Below are 25,039 nucleotides of genomic sequence, written 5' to 3' on the forward strand. Positions count from 1 at the left end.
AGACGGGGAGCGGCAGAACCCAGGCGACGACAGAGGCGCAGCTGATTGAGATGCCGACGCACCTCACCAGAGGCCCCCATAACCAAATACATCGCGCGGCCGAGGCAGCGAAGAATTCGCCCTGCGAGCCAACGCCGTGAACCGCGATAAGTACGATAGAATACGACGTCGCCAGGAGCAAAAGCAGGAGTCTGCCGCTGCACAGGAACCTGATGCGGCGGATGCAGCAAAGACATCAAGGTTCGATGAGGACGACCGTGAAGCAACTCAGCCGGCGAGCGACCATCGCGGGGCTGAGAGCGATAGGAAGACAAAAAGAGCAACAAGGCGTCCTCCCGAGAATGCGACTCTTTCAACTTCAACATCTGTGACTTAAAAGTCCGGACCAAACGTTCAGCGGCACCGTTTGACTGAGGCGAAAACGGCGCGGATGTCAGATGTTGAATACCATTGGCCTTGCAGAATGACTGAAATTCTGCGGACATGAATTGTGGGCCATTGTCGGAAACAATAGTCTGTGGGAGACCTTCAATGCAAAAGATAGCAGACAACGCTTGGATGGTGGCAGATGACGTCGTGGAAGACATCCGGACAACAAAAGGAAAATTACTGAAGGAATCGACAACAACCAACCATCGAGCATTCCAGAATGGACCAGCAAAATCTATGTGTAAGCGTTGCCAAGGGGAAGCGGCTTTCGGCCAAGCAAAGAATTGCCGCGGCGGTGCGGATTGTTGTTCGGCACACGCCATGCAAGAAGAGCACATATTCGTAATCGCAGCATCGATTCCGAACCAAGTACAGTGCTGACGAGCAAGTTGTTTCGTACGCACTATACCCAAATGTCCTTGGTGGAGAAGCTTTAAGACAGAGGACTGTAACGAACGTGGGACCACGACCCGAGACTGATCATTATCAGAACGCAACAACAAAACACCACGTCGTACAAAAAGTCTCGCCTTGTGAGCAAAAAATCGGCGAACCATCGGATCCTCGATCCGCGACTTCGACAAGGGCCACTGCGCAGCAACAAAACGCAAAACGGTAGCAAGGACAGGGTCAGCAGCTGTTGCTGTAGCTACACGACGAAAATCAATCGGAAACGATTCGACCACGTCATCAGTGTCCGCATCAATGAACATGCAAGCAAGTTCGGAAGAATCGAATGCTTTATCCTCGGCAACAGGCAAACGGGACAACGCATCTGCGTTTCCGTGCTTAGCAGTGGACCGGTACAAGATATCGTAGCGGTACTGCGAGAGGAAAAGAGACCAGCGAATGAATTTCTGCGCTGTACGTGGAGGTACAGGCTTGTTCGGATGAAAAAGCGAAGTCAAAGGTTTGTGGTCTGTGATGATGGTAAAGTGACGACCATACAAGAAATCGTGAAACTTCGTAACACCAAACACGAGAGCCAAAGCTTCTTTCTCTATCTGGGAATAATTTCTTTGCGCTGACGAGAGCAATTTGGACGCAAAGGCAATAGGGCGATCATGCGAACCATCTTTGTGCGCAAGCACAGCACCGATCCCGAAATCCGATGCATCTACCATCAACAAAAGGGGTTTCTGGGGATCGAATGGCGTAAGGCAAGTATTTGAAAGCAACGCCGATTTCAATTGGCGAAAGGCGCGTTCGCATTCCGTCGACCAGACGAACGGAACACCTTTACGGCGTAAGCGATGAAGCGGAGCTGAAATGGAAGAGGCATGAGGAAGAAATTTATGATAATAGTTAATTTTTCCCAACACACTCTGTAGCTGCTTCACATTTTGCGGCGAAGGCAAGTCCTGTATGGCACGGAGGTGCTCCGGACTCGGATGTATGCCTTGAGCATTGATTACATATCCCATCCTCGTCGCCAATGTTATGTGTGTCGACAGAAGTGCCGACACAGTGTTATTATGAAGGGGCCGAATAGGGCACGCGTCAACTCACGCCGTCCTGCGTTAAGTCTGAAACAGGATACTTCATAAATGCTATAAAGAAAAGAACGGAGCTTCTCGTATACTCAACTTTATTCTCCTGTGTGGTACATCTCCATGGTGAATACAAGTAAGACTCTCTCCAGATATGGTTAACTGCGCCTTGCTAGGTCGTAGCTATGGACTTAGCTGAAGGCTATTCTAACTGTCTCTCGGCAAATGAGAGGAAGGCTTCGTACGTCTAGTCGCTAGCAATGTCGTCCGTACAACTGGGGCGAGTGCTAGTCCGTCTTTCTAGACCTGCCATGTGGTGGCGCTAGGTCTGCAAGTACTGACAGTGGCGACACGCGGGTCCGACATGTACTAATGGACCGCGGCCGATTTAAGCTACCACCTAGCAAGTGTGGTGTCTGGCGGTGACACCACACTTATCATGTTTTGTTTATGACGAGATTAGCAGAGGTAGACGCTAGATACCAGTTGGAGACGGTGAATGACAGCAGCGGTGCTTGTTGTCCAATCTAGTAGACGAATCTGCGTGTCTTCTAAAGTAGTTGGATTGCTACAGAGCACTCACAATCCACATAGGAGTGTTGGTATTTTTAACCATGTCTCGCAGGCCAAAACCATGTTTGCCACCCTTACTTAGTGTGGTTAAATCTGCGGGACTATACCAGCATGATTTGTCTCACATACTGCCCATAGCAAAGGCTGTGCAGATACTGATCGAAGGCGCCAAGGATATTTCACACAACTTTACGGTAGCCCCGTGGATGGGACGGAAAAAAGTTTTCACTACAGCAACAACCAACCAGAGAAAGAGCTGAGTTACGCCCTCTGCTCAGTTCACTGTTGCTAGGTATATATCGCGCTGCCATTCAAGGTGTCGGTTGCGACAGACTAGTTGAGGCCGGTACCTAATTACCGTGAATAATTTTCGTTGCAGATTTGTGGGGAATGTTTAACTTAAGCAACATAATGTCTCAAACTAAATGCAGTATACAGAAAACTAATAAGGCTACAATGAGCAGCAGCACAAGGAGCATGCGCGGATAACGGCGGACTGGCAACATCGCCACTTTCTTGGACAGCTGCTTTAGATTAGATTAGATTAGATTAGATTAGATTAATACTAGTTCCATGGATCATAAATACGATATTTCGTAATGATGTGGAACGAGTCAAATTTTCCAATACATGACATAATTAAGTCAATTTAACAACATACTTAAGTTAATATAACAACTTTTTCATTTTTTGTTTTTTTATTTTTATTTTTATTTTATTTTTTTATATTTTTTATATTTTTTTATTTTTTAAATTTATATCTAAAAATTCCTCTATGGAGTAGAAGGAGTTGTCATTCAGAAATTCTTTTAATTTCTTCTTAAATACTTGTTGGTTATCTGTCAGACTTTTGATACTATTTGGTAAGTGACCAAAGACTTTAGTGCCAGTATAATTCACCCCTTTCTGTGCCAAAGTTAGATTTAATCTTGAATAGTGATCATCCTTTCTCCTAGTATTGTAGTTATGCACACTGCTATTACTTTTGAATTGGGTTTGGTTGTTAATAACAAATTTCATAAGAGAGTATATATACTGAGAAGCTACTGTGAATATCCCTAGATCCTTAAATAAATGTCTGCAGGATGATCTCGGGTGGACTCCAGCTATTATTCTGATTACACGCTTTTGTGCAATAAATACTTTATTCCTCAGTGATGAATTACCCCAAAATATGATGCCATATGAAATCAACGAGTGAAAATAGGCGTAGTAAGCTAATTTACTAAGATGTTTATCACCAAAATTTGCAATGACCCTTATTGCATAAGTAGCTGAACTCAAACGTTTCAGCAGATCATCAATGTGTTTCTTCCAATTTAATCTCTCATCAGTGGACACACCTAAAATTTGGAATATTCTACCTTAGCTATATGTTTCTGATTAAGGTCTATATTTATTAATGGCATCATACCATTCACTGTACGGAACTGTATGTACTGTGTCTTATCAAAATTCAGTGAGAGTCTGTTTACAAGGAACCACTTAGTAATTTTCTGAAAGACAGTATTGACAATTTCATCAGTTAATTCTTGTTTGTCAGGTGTGATTACTATACTTGTATCATCAGCAAAGAGAACTAACTTTGCCTCTTCATGAATATAGAATGGCAAGTCATTAATATATATTAAGAACAACAAAGGACCCTAGACTGACCCTTGTGGAACCCCATTCTTGATAGTTCCCCAGTTTGAGGAATGTGCTGATCTTTGCATAGTATGAGTATTGACTGTCAGTCACTTTAACCCAGGTATACACGGCTTGGAAGAGACCCTGTCACATGGTGTCACGTATACAAGGTAAACTATGTGATCAAAAGTATCCGGACACCTGGATGAATATGACAAGTTCATGGCGCCCTCCATCGGTAATGCTGGAATTCAATATGGTGTTGTCCCACCCTTAGCCTTGACGACAGCTTCTACTCTCGCAGGCATACGTTCAATCAGGTGCTGGAAGGTTTCTTGGGGATTGGCAGCCCATTCTACATGGAGTGGAGCATTGAGGAGAGGTATCGATGTCGTTCGGTGAGGCGTGACATGATGTCGGCTTTCCAAAACATCCCAAAGGTGTTCTGTAGGATTCAGGTCAGGACTCGAGCAGGCCAGTCCATTACAGGGATGTTACTGTCGTGTAACCACTGCGCCACAAGCAGTGCATTATGAACAGGTGCTCGATCGTGTTGGTAGATGCAATCGCCATCCCCGAATTACTCTTTAACAGTGGGAAGCAAGAAGGTGCTTAAAACGTCTTTGTAGACCTGTGCTGTGATAGTGCCACGCAAAACAACAAGGGTTGCAAGCCCCCTCCATGAAAAACATGACCACATCATAACACCACCGCCTCCGAATTTTACTGTTGCCACTACACACGCTGGCAGATAACGTTCACCGTACACTCGCCATACCCACATCGTGCCATTGGTTCGCCACGTTGTGCACCGTGATTCGTCACTCCATACAACGTTTTCCCACTGTTCAATCGTCCAATATTTACGCTCTTTACGCCAAGCGAGGCGTCGCTTGGCATTTACCGGCATGATGTGTGGCTTATGAGCAGCCGCTCGACCACAAAATCCAAGTTTTCTCACCTCCCACGTAAATGTCTTATTACTTGCAGTGGATGATGCAGTTTGGAATTCCTGTGTGATGATCTGGATAGATGTCTGCCTATTACACATTCCGACACTCTTCAACTATCAGCGGTCTCTTGTCAGTCAACAGACGAGGTCGGCCTGTACGCTTTTGTGCTGCACGCGTCCCTTCAGGTTTCACACACACATCACTATCACATCGGAAACAGTGGACCTAGGGATGCTTAGGAGCGTGGAAATCTCGCGTACAGACGAATGACAAGTGACACCCAATCACCTGACCACGTTCGAAGTCTGTGAGCTCCGCGGAACGCCCCATTCTGCTCTCTCACGATGTCTAATGACTACTGAGGTCGCTAATATGGAGTACCTGGCACCACACAATTCACCTAATATGCAAAACTTATATGTTTTTGGGTTCATTTTCATCACATAGTGTATGTAGGGCTATACCAAAACGAAAATGTATGTGGAGTTGATTGGAATGAACTCTACAAGTCTCTGAAACTGTAAACGTTTCCTTCATTCTCTCCCAGTGGGCACGTCTCCATCAGATCTACATCCATGCACCAAATGGTGTATGGCGGAGTGTACTTTCGGCACTATTATTTATCCCACCCTTTCCTTGTTCCATTCGCGAATGGCTTATAGGAAAATCGGTTGTTGGTAAACCTTCATATAAGATCCAGTTTCCGGATTTTTGAACTTTTGCGAAAGGACATGGGCGGAAATAATATGTTGCCTGGTTCGTTCCGTAACGTACTCTCCCGGGATTTCAACAATAAACGTCTCCGTGATGCACAACGCCTCTCTTGTGGCGCCTGCCACGTTCATTTAGCATCTCAGTAAAGCTCTCACGCCTGCTGAACGATCTTGCGACGAAACGCGACGCTGTTCTGTGGATCTTGTCTATCTCTTCTATTAAGGCAACCTGGTGTAACCTCCCCCTCACTTATCGACCTTAATGACAGTGAAAAATTAAACCGCGTGTACCTGACGGAAATTTGGGAAAAGCAATCGTCACCGAAGTTAGTATGTCGGTAAAGAGGGAGGAAAGGGTTACATCTAAATGAAATGAAAAATGTAAATGAAACTGGTGGAAATTAATTTTGAAAAGGGGTAAAGTTAATAAAGAAAGTCAATGTGCGGCCGTTACGTTAACAATTAACTAGCGGTAATTAGATATTTGAGATTTGGGGAAAATTACGGTCGCCAGTCCTATGGACAACGACTGTAATAACTGAAAAAGAAAGGTTATTGCACATATAATTAACACTAAAAGCGTGGCAACAGAAGGTTGACACGTCTTGTGTGACAACTGAAAGTTTGTCAGAAGTAATAAATTTCGCTACACTCTGACTTAATTTAGCAAAAGAATTAATAAAACCGGAAAATCGAAAGTTAATTTACTGACTGAAGTTAATAGTGAGCTTTCTTTCTGAAGCACATCGAAATTCAGTAAAATACGGTTAGTCTTGGACTACCTCAACAATCATTTCAAAAGCTACTTGAATCTACACAATTTAGAAATAAGAGATTTAACTTTGATCTTGAATTAAATGATTCTGAACAATTAACAATAGTAAAATTTAGTACGTACCAAACTGAGCTGCAGTCACAGGTAAGCTAAAATACGGTAACAAAACTCCCACTCTTAATTTGTGACTGTGTAATCTAAATATTGTAGCCAGCTATGAATACCTTAACTGAACTTTGAAATTAAAGCAGTGAAATCGAATGATGCTGGTGTTTGAATTTCAACAACACTCGGGTTCATTCCGGAAAAGGAAGGGACCCTGCTTGGTAAAGCAATTGGGACAATGAGCAACAAAGGTTCATGCTACGTTGCTGTTGGTTTAGTTATGAAAATGAATCAGTTTGAAAAGCTGAGGTCTGCCATACAGTTCTAAAACTTTACGTGCTTCCAGTCTTCCTTGTTGGTTGATTGAAGGCTTGAAGCCGTCGATCGAGGAGGTGGCAACAGTCACTCATTGTCGGCCGTCGCTGTTGCAGAAGCTGGATGTTGGCGCGCCTTCTTCTCGACACGGTCACCAGGCGAAACGGGCTCTTGATGTGCGCCAGCTAATGCTTCCCGTCCGCGACACCGTGTCAGAAACTATCATAGCAAATCGAGCGCAATTACATGCTGCCCAACCCCGGAAGCGCGGCAACTCATGGGAGCATCACACAACACACCTGCTCAACCGCACAACTCCAGCCAGACTCCCTCTGCTCTGCCCGCACTCCACGCGGCAGAGTTAACACTACCAAAGATCCTAAACACTTTGGTTCTCCACACGACCTATAGATGTATTCGTTCGATAGCATAGTTTTCCCTAGGCAAGACCCAGCGTAAAAATACAAATAATATTTACAAAACAACCAATTATACATCGACATAAATGCATAAATATATATATATATATATATATATATATATATACAAATAGCAAAACAGTTACAATATATAAAGACACAGAAATGTCATATCTTGAGGTAGAAAACAAGGAAACAAATTATAGTATAATACATGGAAATAGGAGGATATGCATTTCCAGCGTTACACGTGCCCCACATTGTCTGAGGATGTTCGTGTAACCTAAAGAGACTCATAAAATGTCTCAAAAAAGAAACAGCGGAAATGCATATGCTCAAAACATCAACAAAATTTAGCATTCGTCTAATTAAACATAAATCAATTTTTAGACCATAATAATTGAGTGGAGACACTCCTAACCTTATTCGAGTCTGTCATCTTACAAAAAAGAAAACAGGTTGACAAAATATTAAAATTCATAGAAAACATAGAAAATGGTTCAGCTGTTCTAAATCAAAAAAATTCCTAACAGTATCAAGAAATGGAATACTATTTACAAAATTAACCAGAGTACATGGTCATAAAACAGGTAGATCAAAATACGCACATTAATAATTAATTACATAGAATACACATTTTTATATAGCCCTTTCATAATTAATATTCTTGTCATGAGAGTCCACTTAACGCTAAACAAGAAAATAATACACGGCAGATCGAAAAAAACATAAATATTGACAGCAGAATTCTTTCACATCAGCTATCCAGGAAGAAAAACAATTCCGCCTTCCGTACCCGCAAGTACAAAGAATGCCGACCGGCACAAGAGCCGACAGCGGCTCCGCCTCGCCAGTATTGTTGCGCCCGCCTGTGCGGCACGCCTGATCTCGCTCGCCTGTGTAACGGAATTTCCAGAACGTCCGTTTCACTGAATTCTTTCGGAAAAATCCACTCCCGAGTAATCTCAAGGAGTCCATTAACACTATCACAGTGGATAAATCAACACTGCCCATCATCACACGCATGTACTAGACTGAAACTTAAAACAGCGTCTAAGTACATCGGCAATGACTAGTAAAACACATATTCATGAAATCTTACAGCTAGTTACAAAATCATATTTACATTGCTTAATCTACTGTGACTCAGCTGAAAACTTTAACTAGCAGCTTGGATTTTTCAGTTGATAAATAATCACTCTCTCTTAAATCATTTAGTAAAAATTAATTACTTATTAATAACAACTTCTTTAATGTCCTCTTGGTCAGGCAAAAGCATGGCAATCTAGCATATCGTTTAAATCTTACACTCTATATTTACATACTGAACAAATTACCCATTCTGTGGTATTAATCAATCCTAGGTTGGTACAATTTCAAGTCTACAATGTTCTGTATACCTAATAGTTTTCCAGAACTTGGATACTCTAAGCAATAAGCATTTGTGTGAGGTATATCAATCACTTTATATGGTCCATTATAAACAAACTTAAATTTAGAGATTTCATTGTCTATCTCGCTCGATTTCTCATGAGATTTTACAAGCACTAAGTCTCCGATTGCAAACTTAGCAAAACGCTCTTTAGCGTCATGACTATGTATGCGAGCATCGGCTTTTAGCTTCATTACTTCTCGCAAACGATCTTTTTTCACACCAATACTAATGTCAATCTGTGGAGGGAATTTGATTATCTCTTCCACTAAACTTTTACTTCTGTCATCCAACAGGATTTCCTCTGGAGAAAATCCCGTAGATTCATGTCTCTAAGTGTTCATAATTCTCTCAAATACTGCTATGTATTTGCCCCACGCCCTATGGTTGTGATCGCAATAGGTACGGCAAAGTCGGCCTAGCTCGCGCATATACCTCGCAGCGGTATTCCCAGCCGGACAATAAGCTGAAATATGGATCACCTCGACCCCATTACTTTCCATGCCTTCATTCCACAACTTAGAAGTAAATTGTGCCCCATTGTCTGATAGAACCGCCTTGGGCTTACAAATATGAACAAAATAATCGTTCACAAGTTTGCCATAGACCGCTTTGGCTGTAGCTTTCCTAATTGGGTATAGTTTGATGCACTTGGAAAAAGTTTCTAGCACTACTAAAATGTAGGCAAAGTTTCCTGATGACTTGGGCAAAGGTATCGTTAGGCCTTATGCTTTGCATAGGACCACGACTCGTACAGTTGGTAACCTTCACCTTCTGACATAAATCGCAAGTTTTCACTCTGTCAGTAACGCGTTTTAACATGTTGTTAAAATGCACTACTTCACTCAGCTTTTCCGTACATTTCTTTGGTCCACAGTAACCATACGCCAAATGTCAGCTGTCTATTATTTCCGTGACTTATTTGGTGGGCCAGCATACCCGCCAAATATTACTATCTTCACCCTTACGTATGTACAAGATATGATCGTATATCTTGTAATACTTTCTTAATTTCTCTCCTTCTGGACTCCTTTCGTCATATCGGGTTTTCACCATATTTAAACAACCGTCCTCGTTCTGATGACGACGTAGATTCTTACAGATGTTCATTATTAATTTACGTCCCTCAACTTCTTTAAAATAGTGTAATTTGACCACTCCATCTGCCTCATCTTTCAATAGATCTTGATTAGACTCGGGCAACCGCGACAGCGCATCCGCTACGCAATTGTCGGTCCCTTTTACGTAACAGATGTCATAGTTAAATTGCTGTAAATACAGCGACCACCTAGTCAGTCTTTCGTGAAGTAGTTTACAATCCTTCAGATAAGTGAGCGCTTTATGGTCCATATGAATAATCATCTTACGGTCCCATAGGTAACCCTTGAACTTCTTGAATCCCCACACGATAGCGTTCCACTTAAGGTCGCTGCTGCTAGTTACTCGTAGATATTTTACGTTAGTTATTGTTTTCATCAGTTTGTTATGTCCGCCCCCGATAGCTGAATGGTCGCCGGGACGGTAACTCAGCGTGTTCGCTCAGAGGGTTAGCTGCCCTCTGTAATATATATAAAACTGAGTTAATGGATCAACGACGAACTGAAACGGGTGTCTTGCGACGTCCGCCCCGAACAGATGGAACGAACGAAGACGAAGAAAAAAAATGCCGGTATTTTAGCTCAGCGTGTTCGGTCAGAGGGTTACGTGCCCTCTGTAATAGATAAACTGAGTTAATCGATCATCAACGAACTTAAAACGGATGTCTTACGACGTCCGCCCCGAGCAGACGCAACGAACAAAAAGCGAACAGAGCGACCTGAGCGATCATTACAACTTGATTTTGTTTGATGGTCAGGCTGTTTATGCATCATAATTTCATCCCCTTCGACGCGTAAGTCGCCGAAGTGGCGTCAAATCGAAAGACTTGCACAAGGCGAGCGGTCTACCCGACGGGGGGCCCCGTCACACGACATTATTATTATTATCAGTTTGTTATCAGTAATGTAATTGTACAATAGTGTATTTCTTCTCTTATGTACGCAAAATATGCTACTTCTACATCCAGGGTCAATTCTCCGTTTCTGCACCGGCCTTCTTCAGCTCTTACTGCAGGTCACTACAGTCTTCTGAAGTTGCTGTCTTCTTACAGATAACTACGTCATCTGCAAACTGCCTCACAGAGCTTCTGAGATTACCCGCTGGATCATTTATATACAGGGTGCAATAGGTATTAGTGCAGATATTTCTTAGGTACGACCACGCAGAAAAGTCAGTTCGTAAAGTTCGTGATGTGTCAGTGGGAAGACTGTTCAACAGAGAGAGGAAACAACCAACGTCCTGACGTGTGTACATATTAAGATACCACGCATATAAAAACATCTGCACTGCAGTAACGATCCTATCACTTCCTTGAGGTAGTCCTGAGAATATCTTTTCATTTGCGATTTTGTTTCGTTCAGAGCGGCGTATTGAGTTCTGTCTACAACGAATTTCTAAATTCAATCACAAGTTTTGTCCAATACTCAGTAAACTCGTATTTTTTTCACTGGACGACAATGTGTAACTGTATCAAGTGCCTTTCCAAAGTCAGGGAACTGGACGCCGAATTGTTTCGTGTCTGAAGTGGAGCTGTTTCGTTAAAATGACCATCATGTGTGTGTCTACCATAGGCGTACTTTTAAGCGTGTAAATAGGCTATGTAAGTAGGCTGTTTAGGTTCTTATATTGGTAACGCCGCCGCCACGTAGCGCTCTCTGTATGAAAATCACTGGCTGTGCTGTGTGCAGTCTGTGGCTAGTTTGTATTGTTGTCTGCCATTGTAGTGTTGGGCAGCGGCAGCTGGATGTGAACAGCGCGTAGCGTTGCGCAGTAGGAGGTGAGCCGCCAGCGGTGGTGGATGTGGGGAGAGAAATGGCGGAGATTTGAAATTTGTAAGACTGGATGGCATATATATTATGATTATTAAGGTAAATACATTGTTTGTTCTCTATTAAAATCTTTCATTTGCTAACTACGCCTATCAGTAGTTAGTGCCTTCAGTAGTTTGAATCTTTTATTTAGCTGGCAGTAGTGGCGCTCGCTGTATTGCAGTAGTTCGAGTAACGAAGATTTTTGGTGAGCTAAGTGATTTATGAAAGGTACAGGTTAATGTTAGTCAGGGCCATTCCTTTGTAGGGATTTCTGAAAGTCAGACTGCGTTGCGCTAAAAAATATTGTGTGTCAGTTTAAGCACAGTCCTGTATAACTGTTTTAAAGGGGACGTTTCAAGCGGTGACAAGAGGGAGTACTTGCCGCCTACCTGAATCAGTGGTACAAATTCTTTGTTCATTACAGAATTCTCAGACAGTTCAAGAAAGTATTTGCCTATGATACTATTAGATCTCAGATTAATAATGCAAAGGACAAACGGGAAATACTGCGACCTGAGCGATCATTACAACTTGATTTTGTTTGATGGTCAGGCTGTTGATGAGAAACAATGCATTTTTTACATCTGCACCTACATAAAAACTCCGGAAGCCACAGCACGGTGCATGGCGGAGGCTACGCGATACAACTACTAGTCGTTTCCTCTCCCGTTCCACTGGCAGATAGAGCGAACGAACAACGTCTATCTATATGCCACCGTATGCGCCCTAATTCCTCGTAACTTATCTTCGTGGTCCCTACACGAAACGTATGTTGGCAGCAATAGGATCATTCTGCAGTCAGCTTCAAATCCTGGTTCTCTAAATTTTCTCAGTAGTGTTCTTCGAAATGAACATCTCCTTCCCTCCAGGGTTTCCCACTCGTGTTCCCGAAGCATACCCGTAGCAATTGCATGCTGATCTAACCTACCCGTACCAAATCTAGCAGCTCGTCTCTGAAATGCTTCGATGTCTTCTTTCAATCCGACCTGGTGCGGATCATGCACACTCAAGCAATACTCAAGAGTAGGTCGCAGTAGCATCCTATATGCGGTCTCGTTTACAGATGAACTAATAAACCGAAGTCAACCATTAGCCTTACCTACCACAATCCTCACATTTCAGATTGCTCTGCAACGTTACGCCCAGATATTTGAACGACGCTACTGTCAAGCAGAACACTATTAAAGCTGTATCCGAACATTAAGAGTTTGTTTTTCCTATTCTTCCCCATTAACTTAAATTTTTCTACATTTAGAGCCGGCTGCCATTCATTACACACATTCATCACACCAGCTAGAACTTATCTAGGTCGTCTTGTATCATCCTACAGTCATTTTCGACACATTCCTGTACACCACAGCACCATCTGCGAACAACCACAGATTGCTGCCCACCCTGTCGGCCAGATCATTTATGTGTACAGAAAACAGCAATGGTCCTATCATACTTCCCTGAGGCAACTTGATGTTATCCCTGTCCCTGATGAACACTCGCACGATGCTAGATTTGGCTCTCTTCTGCTGGCTGCATGGGTGCAAACTTTTGCAGAATATTGCCGAAATATTCCCAAATCTATGCTCTGTCTCTTCCTAATATAGCTCTCATCGACCTGTAAAAGAGCAGATTTCCAAGCGCCCACTCACGCAGATTTCGGTGCAGTTTTCTGGTACAACATACACTGATAAAGCCAAAACATTATGTGCACTGCCCACTGCGAGGTTGGATGTCGCCTGGTGGCATTGTGGACACGTGACGCGGTAACAAAAGAGTGGAAGCAGAGCAGACACGGACATGGGATCACCCTAGCGAAAATATAGGCTGCAGATCGGGACATCCAATGAGGTAAGTGACTGTCAAAGGAAAGGTTATTACGCAAGGCCTGTGATCGAGTATATCGAAAACGGCGAAGGTGATCGAATGTTCACTTGCTACTGTCGTGAACAAAAAAATGGTTCAAATGGCTCTGAACACTATGGGACTTAACATCTGAGGTCATCAGTCCCCTAGAACTTAGAACTACTTAAACCTAACTAACCTAAGGACATCACACTCATCCATTCCCGAGGCAGGATTCAAACCTGCGACCGTAGCGGTCGCGCGGTTCCAGACTGAAGCGCCTAGAACCGCTCGGCCACAGCGGCCGGCTGTCGTGAGCATCTATGGAAAGATTCAGGACAGCGAAACTGCCGCTAGGCGCTAAATGATTGGACGTCCATGACTCTTCACAGAACGTGTGGTTCAGAGGCTTGTCTCCTCTGAAGTAGGGCAGATGGTGATCTGTGCCATCTCTGCCGAAGAAGCACAATGCTGGTGCACACACAAGTGTTTCAGAGCACATCGTTCATTGTACATTGTTGAAAATGAAGCTCGGCAGTGGACCCCCCCTACGTGTTCACATGCTGACCCAAATGGCATCGTCAATTACGACTGCAGTCGGTACGAGACCATCGGAATTCGACCATCAATCAATGGAAATTTGTTGACTCTTCGGGTGGATAAAATTTTTGCTACACTAGGTCTACACAAACGCCATCATCAAAGTGAAAGAAGCACAAAACTTGCAGCGCGTCACGGTCACAGGCTGGTGGGAGCAGTATTACGCTATGGGAGACATTCTTCTGCCCTTGCATGTGACTTGTGGTAGTAATCGAAAACAACTGCGAACCGCCTACATCCCTTCGTGCTCGATTCCTTCCCTGGTGGTGGGGTCACCTTTCAGCAGTATAATTGTGCGTGTTTCGGGGTCAGAACCGTACTGCAGTGATTTGAGGAGCATTGGAGTGAACTCACTTTCATGCCTCGGCGACCAAATTCACCTTATGTAAATCCTATAGATCCCATCTTAGTCGCTGTCAGGCGCCATCAACGCGTACACAAATCAGCGGCCCTTTATTTATGCGAATTACATGTCCTGTGCGTAAGCATCTAATGCCACACACCTCCACATACCTACCAACAAACCATCGGATCCCTGATGCGCAGATCAGTGATGTATTTCGTTCCAAAGACGGACACACAAGCTGTTAAGCAGATGGTCATAATGTTTTGGCTCAGTGTAAATATGGCTCCAGTATATGTGCCCGACACTGGTTTCCTATTTCCAAGAAAACATGCCTTCCCCAGCTACACAACCTGCTCACAACAGTAGTTCGCCATTTGTCAGCTTCAAAGACCCATCACGACCTTGAGACCTCATTCAGTTTTCCGCGGCAGAGCTATTGCAGTCACCAGATGAATTGCTGATTTATACTGTAAGTGTTTTCGTCAGTATTTCATCTAGGGACGCAAATGTTTCAGTCTAACAGAAAATACCATCTCCTGTGATAGATTAGATGAAAACAAGCGTAAAATTTTAAGTACAAAAAGCGTTCCTATCGGCATATCAATACCAATGTTAGAAGTATAAGTGCAAATAATTCTATTCATGGCCGAGGTCATTTGTACTGGACAACATTGTATTAGTATTTACTTCATGTGCAGGCTAATAATTATAGTTATAGTCTGTAGTATTTTTTATGTTGATTAGTGCCTCCAAGTACATATAGCACAAGTAAGCCACTGAAATGTATTTCCCCTGGGCAGCAGGTCAGGACTGAAGTGTGGACACATGGACAAAAACAGGTAGTCTATACTGACAGGCATACTCCACTTCGCGATGCAGATATGACCGTGCAGGAAACATCAGCTAGTGAACTTATGATGCGTTTGTGGGCAGACTGTTAGATTCAGAGAAGAAACAACAAACACTCTGAAGTATGTAAACATTGAGGTACCATTGATCATAATACATGCACCTACACCACTAACACTCTGTATTTCATGTACAGTTTTGACTAATGTAACTCGTATTTAACATGATGAGTCTGTAATTCCAGATCGTTAAATCAAAATAGTGGAATCAGTCGTTTGAGATACACAAAAATTCAATATTTGTGGCACTAAATGTCCTCATATCCACCTAAACTGTCATATCAAAAATGGGAACTTTGAAACTTTAGAATCTTGCCCCCTGTTTGATTAATTTCTGCAGATGACTGTGGCACATACGGTGCAGTACCGCGTTCATATTATCAGTTACTATGAGAAAGACAAATGTGCTGTTATTACACAGCCTTCCACTTTTGAGAAGCAACCAGGGAATGGCCAAGATTAATGTCCCTGTCCAATGGAGTGTCCCATGCCCTCACTCCTTATGACACTCAGGACAGGTCTGAGATTTATCCAGCGTCCTATTGTGAGGCGAGGGTAGAACATCGGGAATTTATACCATCACCTCTCCTCCCCTCATCAGTCTAATAATAAAGTTTTCTACTGGCAGTATTGAAGCTGGTTACTTCTGGTTGGAGCGCCACTATATTAGAATGCATTAGCTGCCTGTGCTATGAAAGTAAGTGTAACCATGCTGCCTGCAGCGATCCTCATGGCTACTGAAAACGTGCTTGGCGGATCATTCACATGGTGATCACGACGATCGACGTAGTTCTACAGACGCTGAATCAAATATCGATCTGGATAATCTGTAGGCCAGAAGACTTGACTGTGCTCTGCCAGCTGTGTGCAGACCACATGATCCCGCTGAAAGTGTAGTAACCACATCCTCAAGGGCTCTCTACAGAACTTTACAAGTGCTTAGATTAAAGAACATGAACAAACTATGCCCAAAATTCTGAAACTTCAGTAAATAATGACTGCCTTTATTTCCATATCAGTTTTGTGTATGATGCAAAATTGGGTGAGATATGATAGACAGCGATGATGTAGAGGTACACTGATAATAACTAGGACACCCATGCGGCACTTAATCACTTTTATACTTCCAAATAATGACTAGTTGGAGTAAGTGTAGTCACTGGGATAAGGGCAGATGTGGGAATGAAGAGGAAACATCTTTAAAAGTAAACTGAACGACGTGAAATAACTGAATTTCTTGTACATACATTTCCATGTGTCTAAAAACATGTTTCGCATTCGAAATGTTTGACCCAGCTTGCGCGATCAATTTTTAATAGGGCCACATAACCTATAACTTTAACTAGACGAACATTTTCAATTATATTAAGCACGTTAAGCCGTATTAGCAAGAGATAAATCACAATTCAAGACGGTAGTGACATGTTTATCGTTTCGGAAAGTATATTCGTTTAGGAAAGTCAACTTGTACAACAGACAGAGATAATGGACTAATGCAGTGGTCACGTTTATCGTCTATGACAATGCAATGTACAAAATATCCAGTTAGTGAGTATTTTAAAACATATAAAATTGTAATTGTAATTGTAATAAGATAATATGAGAAAAGGAGTGTCTTACTCGTGATTAATAAGTTAGCTTTGTAAAATATATGTATGAAGCTGAACATCTACGATGCGCTTTTGCTTATGACAGGTAAGTTTCCTTTACGTTAAAATCTTCCACAAACGGTATTTTTTAGCGCCAAATCAGAATTCAGTATCAGAAGACGCCTAAAGAATCGTTCTAACGATACCCCATTCATTTCTTTGCGATTAGTATGTGTCGAGACAAAGGGATGTTGAGTGAGAAAAATATATGATATGTATTTTGATAATTAGTTTTACTGTGAAGTTACTATTTCTGAAAAGGCAAGGAGCAGATTGTAGGAGTGGAACGGTACTGCGACCAGAGAATATAAACTATTTTAAACGAACTAACTTTATTACAACAAGATCCAAAACGTAATAAGAAATACAAATGCAATTTAGGTAACGTGTAAGGCCTTCAAGCACAGGTCGGAAACGCTAATAATTATTATTTTAAGTCAAATACTGAGAAGAAAACATGTTGGCAAACTCTTAACTTTTTAATACCCATGTGAGTGGCAATCAAGACAATGACAATACAGTTCAACAAACCTACTAATCCTCAAGAGTGTAGCTTAAGTGAAGTGAGGCGCCCCAACATCTAAGAACTATGTGACAAATGACAAAAGTGGCTACAAATTTTTGAATTGCAGTTTTGACTAACTGTAGATTAGAAGGCACAAGAAATAATGTGCAACACTACATTAAAGCGAAGCTCTTCCAACGTAGACTACATGGACGTACATGCTACCCTTAGTTCTTCAGATCACGCATTTGCATGACTGACAGTTTAGAAAACTCAGATAAGTTATCACAATTAAACATGAGGAAATACAAATACAACGTCTTAACACCAAAAGAGAACCAATCTGAATGCAAAACTTTAGCAGTATATGTTATAGAATTCTAAAAAAAAAATATGAATAAAATTCGTGAAACACTGATAACGGAGTCTGACATGGTGAAGTCGAAACATTTCGTAACAATTTAATAAGAGAATTACATGGCAGTTACCCACGAGAGCTTGTAGTCAAACCTTAAAGCTACAGTTTTAGGGGCGAATATGTTTAGAATATTACAATAGGAACGCCTACAAGCTTATACCAGAAACAAACATAAGAGACAAGCATGGCCAGTTGACAGCATAAGTACTAAATCAAAATGGGTAACGTAAAACAAGCACTCACCAAATTATAATAAGACCTGTTTTAATCAGGTGGCCAGCTACACAAATCAATGGACAAATATGCCTAATGATCGAGTGCCTTCAAGCACATCTAATGACTCATTAACATAAATAGGACTAACTGGGCACAAACAGGATACGATATCGTTAATTCACAAACTGCTCATGATAATGATTCTAACTACTGCCGGCAACCAAAACTTCACGAACACACTTGCCCCTCACATAAGCTTGCGCATCACATAGCTTAAAGAACCTATAAAAAAGATGAAAACCAAATGAAGCAGACTGTACTGGTGAAATGTTGATAAGTAAGCAACAGCTATCGACATACCCGTCACAGGTCGTAGCATCTGCTCTGAAGGAATATTAAACGCAATGTGAACACAAAGCAGGAAGGGGAAATCAACGTCCTATGCGGAAACACGCAAGTACCAATTTGGCGACGCGCCTGCAAGGAAGTAATGCCCATGTGCTCAAGGTACTACAACGGACATTACAACGTAAGCACGTCCTACGCGCAAACAGTGCAAGTACCAGCCTTGTGGCGCCCCTGAAATAAGAAATGACAGCCGCCCACAAGGGTACTACCGACGGACGTTAAACAACAGACCTACCACAGGTTACAACAAACGTGGGCAAAATGCAGTTTACAGGGGATTTAAACAAGTTGCCACCTGGCGGACACACCACACAAATTAGCATGAAAAAGACATCCGACGTCACATGAACCACGACAGCTGATCACTCAGTGCGCTTAATCCGACATTTAAACTCTTGTACAGCCGTATAACGACTCGGAACGCTTGGTTCCAAAAAGTACAGCAGAAAAATATTTAACAATTTAAGCGGCCTCACACTACGGTTAGATATCATAAGACGTATGTAACCGAGAAGATGGAAAACACGAAACTTTGAGGAACAAGCAGATACCTTCAGATAATGCCAAAGCTAACGTTCACCACTAACATCTGCAGCGCTTTGAGAACAAGAGATAATTCCATGCTGCTTTTACCGCCACAAGTATGTAAGGGGCTTGGCTAGTCGCAACCAGATCACTGACTGACGAATACCAGGCCAGACCACGGACTGGGAAAACACGCAGCGACAGCACCGAGCGCCTCCCAAAACCAGCCACCACACAGCCTTAAATCGGAGTGCAACCGTACATCGGCCCGCCACCTCGCGGCACGGCGTGGTCTTGTTCCTAGGCAACGGCCAAAGACGTGCAAAGCGGGCCACAGCTATCGATATTGGAAGTACGCGACAGAAAACGGCGCGCGAACGGCTCATTCACCGTCCTTTAGCGCCAAGTCATTGTAGGAACTTGAACGCTTTCACGTGCAAGATACACATGCAAGGTGAAGTAGGAAGTATGTAGAGGTCAGTGCCTGACAACTTGGAGTTCTGGGAGTTATCCTCCCAGAACTGCCCCAAACGGCAGGGTGGTCTTAAAAAGTGGTGTTACCTTTGCTTGTCTACTGTTTTAATTGGGTTTCAGCGTTTTAAACAGTACTCAAAGTGATTAGTGACTCTCACTTTCTCACTTTTCTGATCTCTGCGAAGAAATCAACTCTCATTTCCTCAATAGGTAACTACAGTCTCTAAGCCACATGGACTAACAGTTTCTGTACCGCGTTGTAGTAGTATATCTAAGCACTGAAGTCTCAGAAATTTAAGGAAGGTTCCTGTTTTTTATGTTCAAGATTTTTAAGCAATCTGTTGTTCATTCGTTGTGACAAGTGGATTAATAAATATCACGATGACAGCTCGAAATTATGACCCCAAGCCAACCATAGAGGCATCCAACCTAAGATAATGCTAAAAGTTCTACTGTCGCTGTAGCATCATTTCACAGAGTATCTCTCTCACTTGCCTTCGTTTTTCATATTTTTCTGTATTTAGTGTGCATGATTTTCTCGTATTGACCGAGCCATTACTCCCGGTCCAGTAACCATCACAAGTTTACTATTCATTTCAGGTTGTCCTATCAGTTGATTAAAAGGCTTCTTATATGCTTTTATTCAGAATAATTATGTATTTCCCTGAGTCTGTTTACAGCTTTTACTTACGTAGCTTTGCGAAGTCTCTTTGTAATTTATATTAGTAGCTTGAATACAACCATATTGATTAAGCAAAAGTTTATTATGCCTGCAAGTACGTGAGGATGCTGATACTTGGCTAACAGTCAACTAGAAAGCTGTAAAGTGGATACCCGTTTTAGAGAAAGTGGACAGCATCAGGGAAAAGCTCCATTCCGACCATGGTAGACAGCCATCACGTACAGAAACACGCCGGCTCTGCTAATGAATTAGTGCCTTTCACAAGGACTAATACTCATAGAGAATGTGCCTCAAACTTTCGCCAATTGTTCTCCATCCTTCCCTAACCCTAATTTCAGCTCCTTCCTTTCTTATGAAATTTCCTTTCTTTACAAGAGTAACTCAAAAATATTGGAAATAATCACAGTACTACACACAAATATAAGGTAACCTCCACTTTTAAAGCAGTGAAAAACAGGGAAATAGACATAAAACTTCTCTGAGTTAGAAAAGCGAATGTACAAGATTTTTTTTAAATCGTAATTTTTAAGAGTGCACCTATTCTTGAACTGATTAATTTTTTCAGTTAAAACTGACACATCTTTCTAACATTATTGCTTCGAGCAACATTGAACTTGAATTCTAAAATAAGTTAATGTCATAGATTTTCAAATAGCACTTTCAGTTTAGTAGAATTATTTTCTCTCTGATTTCTGTATTGATATAGGTTTAATATAATTAACCGGTTCGATAAGTTTTCTTTAATTTAAAAGTGATAAAAAGGTTAAAATGATTTTATAAAAATTAAATTTCTTGAGGTATCTCCTGTGCAAATAAACAACCAATGACCTCTCAGAGCAGAAAATTAAATGATAACGATTTAGTTTTTCAGGCCTAACAAAGGTCAGAACAGCAATATTTTAGATAATTTTGCCACCTCCAGTTGCCAGCCTTAAACCCCTTGCTCTCGTGGGACTTTGTGTCGGCCCACCACACGGTAATGTCGTTGTTTACATATCGCTTCCTCCGCTGCTGGGAGGATTGGCGAAATTTCCTAGTATCCTTAGGCAACAGAGATGTGGATGTGGATGAAATTGGAAGGAAACACGAACATAAAAGAAGAGTTGCTTTACCATCCTCCTCTTCAGCTGCACTGTAATATTTTAAGAAATAGATAGATTTGTAATATTTTTAAACGGGAAGCACTATATCCCAAGTAACTGACTATTCGATATGTGAAATTATTGAAATTCGAGACTTCTCTATTTTATTTCGTGAAGAGTCTCAGGTTTCAATTCTTAACGTAATTTCTTATGTCTAAGTATCAGTTAAGGAAACGCCATTTTTTAAAATTATATTTTGTGATGAGCCAAAAATTGCAAATGAAGTCAAGGAACACTCAAAAACTTCTCAGAAATATCGTTCACAATAAGTTTTTGAACATCAACGTATAATCGTGTCTCAACTACGTTTAGCAGACGTTAAACGAGTCTGATAGCTATGGAATAACTGTCGATAAATTCGTTTTGAAGAAAAATTTACTCAGTGCGTACAATTGTTTGAAAGTCTGAGGAGCCTTTCTCGTAATCCAAAGCAAACACTAGTTTCAAATATTGCATCCCATAGTGCGGCGATATTTTCCTCCCAGAAAGGTTCAGTGGCGAGTGAGCGGCTTCTTTCCAGGGCAGGGTTAACAAACGACCCATAAAGGAAAAAACTAAAGCGATACAAAGCCGCAAACACACTGTTTATTAAATGCATTTCACAAGTTTATAATCTCTTGGTTCCATACGACTCGTATTTCCATTAAACAGGGAGAATCAAAATTCGCACGCTCGGACGCCACAGCACGATTCGTTGCATTCTAACAGTGCAAAAGCGTCTGTAACAAAAAATTCGTCTCGTGTATATTTTCGATAGAAAACTGGCAACACTGCACTCACATATCGGAAAAGTATCTTCATTTAATGCTCTTTATCTGTACTGCCCTGTTCAATGAGTAGCGTACAGTCTAAGAATGCTCGAGTTCGATTCCGGTTCTAGGTATAATTTTTATTTTCTAGTTTTGATCTGACCAATAATGTTGCTGAAGTATACACTGTTTCTTAAGCAATGTGGATCCCACGACTAAAGAATTTTAACGCTGAAGATTTGAAGTATTTTTCAGCGATGTCAGAAATCTTTACGAAAGCTAATAATCAGTTTAAAAAAATGATCTCTCATAGGACAAAGCAACTACAGAACTTATCAACGCGGAGATGTTAAACATACATAAATATTACATTCAATAAGAGCGGTCAGCTGTAATATTGTAAACTGGAGTATACTATCAGTAGCAGCAAGTTTTTGTAATAAAATGCATAGCTGTCAGAGCAGATGCTCAAAGCGACCTCCTTGCATCTCAAACAGCAACTCACTGAATCACGCTGCTCTGAAACATTTGCAGTATAGCTGCAGCCACACTTAAAAGAGCAGCATAGAAGTGCGCTACCAGTCTTTCTATATTCATTGGCGGTGTAGAATAAACGTGCTCCTTGGAGCGTCACCACAATAAGAAACCCAGGAGATTTATGTCAGATGAACGAGGAGGCCATAAAACAGAACTTCCGCTGCCATTCCATATCGCAGGAAAGGCTCTACTTAAATTCTGTCGCACTTTATTTTTCCAAAGCATGAAGGTACACTACCATTTCGGAACAACAACTTGGTCCAAACATGAAGTGGAATATCTTCTAGTGCTTCAGGTAGTTAGCCGGTCCAGCAACATGTAGAGACACAGCGTATTGGAAGACGTTACACGTTCTTTCAGCTTGCCTGCTCCCTCTCCGCAGCATCCATTAAAACAGCTCAACCTCACGCGACGGAAAGCCATGAGTACGTGATTGTATACTGAAGCATAGTGGTTAAAATAGTCAGCTTGTGTTTCCGCAAGCCTGGCAAGTACCAACAGACCCGTTCAGCCTGCTGCGCCTGACAGTGGGTTGAGTTATCAATCCCTTGTGACTGCAGAATAGCCAGGTATATACACTCCTGGAAATCGAAATAAGAACACCGTGAATTCATTGTCCCAGGAAGGGGAAACTTTATTGACACATTCCTGGGGTCAGATACATCACATGATCACACTGACAGAACCACAGGCACATAGACACAGGCAACAGAGCATGCACAATGTCGGCACTAGTACAGTGTATATCCACCTTTCGCAGCAATGCAGGCTGCTATTCTCCCATGGAGACGATCGTAGAGATGCTGGATGTAGTCCTGTGGAACGGCTTGCCATGCCATTTCCACCTGGCGCCTCAGTTGGACCAGCGTTCGTGCTGGACGTGCAGACCGCGTGAGACGACGCTTCATCCAGTCCCAAACATGCTCAATGGGGGACAGATCCGGAGATCTTGCTGGCCAGGGTAGTTGACTTACACCTTCTAGAGCACGTTGGGTGGCACGGGATACATGCGGACGTGCATTGTCCTGTTGGAACAGCAAGTTCCCTTGCCGGTCTAGGAATGGTAGAACGATGGGTTCGATGACGGTTTGGATGTACCGTGCACTATTCAGTGTCCCCTCGACGATCACCAGTGGTGTACGGCCAGTGTAGGAGATCGCTCCCCACACCATGATGCCGGGTGTTGGCCCTGTGTGCCTCGGTCGTATGCAGTCCTGATTGTGGCGCTCACCTGCACGGCGCCAAACACGCATACGACCATCATTGGCACCAAGGCAGAAGCGACTCTCATCGCTGAAGACGACACGTCTCCATTCGTCCCTCCATTCACGCCTGTCGCGACACCACTGGAGGCGGGCTGCACGATGTTGGGGCGTGAGCGGAAGACGGCTTAACGGTGTGCGGGACCGTAGCCCAGCTTCATGGAGACGGTTGCGAATGGTCCTCGCCGATACCCCAGGAGCAACAGTGTCCCTAATTTGCTGGGAAGTGGCGGTGCGGTCCCCTACGGCACTGCGTAGGATCCTACGGTCTTGGCGTGCATCCGTGCGTCGCTGCGGTCCGGTCCCAGGTCGACGGGCACGTGCACCTTCCGCCGACCACTGGCGACAACATCGATGTACTGTGGAGACCTCACGCCCCACGTGTTGAGCAATTCGGCGGTACGTCCACCCGGCCTCCCGCATGCCCACTATACGCCCTCGCTCAAAGTCCGTCAACTGCACATACGGTTCACGTCCACGCTGTCGCGGCATGCTACCAGTGTTAAAGACTGCGATGGAGCTCCGTATGCCACGGCAAACTGGCTGACACTGACGGCGGCGGTGCACAAATGCTGCACAGCTAGCGCCATTCGACGGCCAACACCGCGGTTCCTGGTGTGTACGCTGTGCCGTGCGTGTGATCATTGCTTGTACAGCCCTCTCGCAGTGTCCGGAGCAAGTATGGTGGGTCTGACACACCGGTGTGAATGTGTTCTTTTTTCCATTTCCAGGAGTGTATTTGCATAGGTAGTTTCACTTCTGCCCATTCATCGTAACAAGATGAGTGCAGGAAAATGAATAATGCATAACAACTAAAAACCGTAAACAACACTTAGGAAAACACGAAATAAAACTTTGTACTTAAGAGTGTAGTTTTTTTTTTTTTTTTTTTTTTTTTTTTTTTTTTTTTTTTTTTTTTTTGTGATTTCCCCCAGAGGATTACTGAGGTAGGGAATTGTAGACATTATATTTACAACTCATTTTTGTTTGAGATTAGACCTTTTGATTTTAGTCCTCTCAAAGGACGTTTATTATTGGTT

The sequence above is a fragment of the Schistocerca cancellata genome, chromosome 5 (genome assembly GCF_023864275.1).
Source record: "Schistocerca cancellata isolate TAMUIC-IGC-003103 chromosome 5, iqSchCanc2.1, whole genome shotgun sequence".
Taxonomy (NCBI): domain Eukaryota; kingdom Metazoa; phylum Arthropoda; class Insecta; order Orthoptera; family Acrididae; genus Schistocerca; species Schistocerca cancellata.